We start from the raw sequence: 1,476 nt of genomic DNA on the forward strand, positions 1-1,476 counted from the left end.
GGAGTTTTTTAAATTTGTATTTAGTTTATAATACGAATTGTATTATATTAGATTAATATCAAATTACAATAACCATTCACTAATTTAAAAAGAATTGCTCATTTAAATTACAATAAATTGTTTATATTTACACTAATAATATTTTAAAATTTGGAGGTAATTTAAATATTATTATAAACTAAAAGTTTAATACCAAAAAAAAAAACTAAAAGATAAGCCTAACAGTATTATTAGTGTGAAATTATAAAATTTGAAATAAACAAAGGTAATAGAAATTTTAGAATTTAAAATTATTAAAAATTTGAAAAAAAATTAAAATTTGAAACTATTGATAGTTAACGTTGTAGAATAAATTTTAAAATAAGTAAATTAAATAAGTTAAACAAATGTACTACTATAAAGGTTAAATTAGTGAATATTAATTTAAAATTGACAAATATTTAGTATAAATTAAATGATTTGAAAATAAATACTCTAAAAAAAATTGATATTGTAATTTAAATATACAATAAATTAGATTGTGTTTAGTTAATTAAAACATATGCATATATTATTGTGTTTAGTTAATTTTTAAGTATTGTATAATGATAAACTAATAAATGGTTAATTCTATTTGATTCAAATTAATCTATTTTAGAATAATTTATTTAATTTAAAATAATGTAACGATATTTAATTTTGAATTGAAAATTAACGTATGCAGACATTTTTTTATTTTTAAAGTTGACTGCTGGCTGAAGTAGCATAGCATCTAATACTCTACTAATTTATTGTTCTTATTGTAATCACTCATATCAATATTATTATTGTTCATGTTTTTCTGGTCAGAATTTTTTATTCTGTTTTTTTCGTCAGGCCTAACAATATAAGATGTCCTAGACCAAAAATATCTTATCTGACCCGGTTAACGTCACAACTCCATAAATGGAGAAAAAAACACTCAACCAAATGAGCAATCCAATCCACCCCAACCATGTTTCTCCAAAAAATACATGTTCCAGACAAAAAATTTAAATAATTAATAATCAGATTATCTACAAAACTAACTTCATTTAATTAAAGATATCCTGGCCCACAATTTCTGTTCACACTGAAACTACAACAATACCTGCTGAGACCGCAGGAACAAATACTACACGCGTTTGTTTCTCCTGTGTCCACGACATTTCCTCACATGAGGAAAAAAATTCACTTCCTCACCGTAGAACTACCCAATTATGTATATATAGATTCTCTATATATAGTAGTGGAAGGCAATTATAAAGAGTAGAGTATCATTTTCACAACGAATAGTGAAAATAGTTTCCTAATTCTAATGTATTGCTCTGGAAAAATTTAAAAAAGCAAAAGACACAAGGTTAAGTTTACTAATAAATAACTATTGAATTATAAGTCCAAGAAAAAATGACCCGACATTAAAACTCTCAATATTTATTTTGAATTGTGACATCTTTTACTAAATTTTGATAGCATTTG

This window comes from Arachis ipaensis, chromosome B4 (assembly GCF_059453495.1).
Source record: "Arachis ipaensis isolate K30076 ecotype BB chromosome B4, ASM5945349v1, whole genome shotgun sequence".
Classification (NCBI taxonomy): domain Eukaryota; kingdom Viridiplantae; phylum Streptophyta; class Magnoliopsida; order Fabales; family Fabaceae; genus Arachis; species Arachis ipaensis.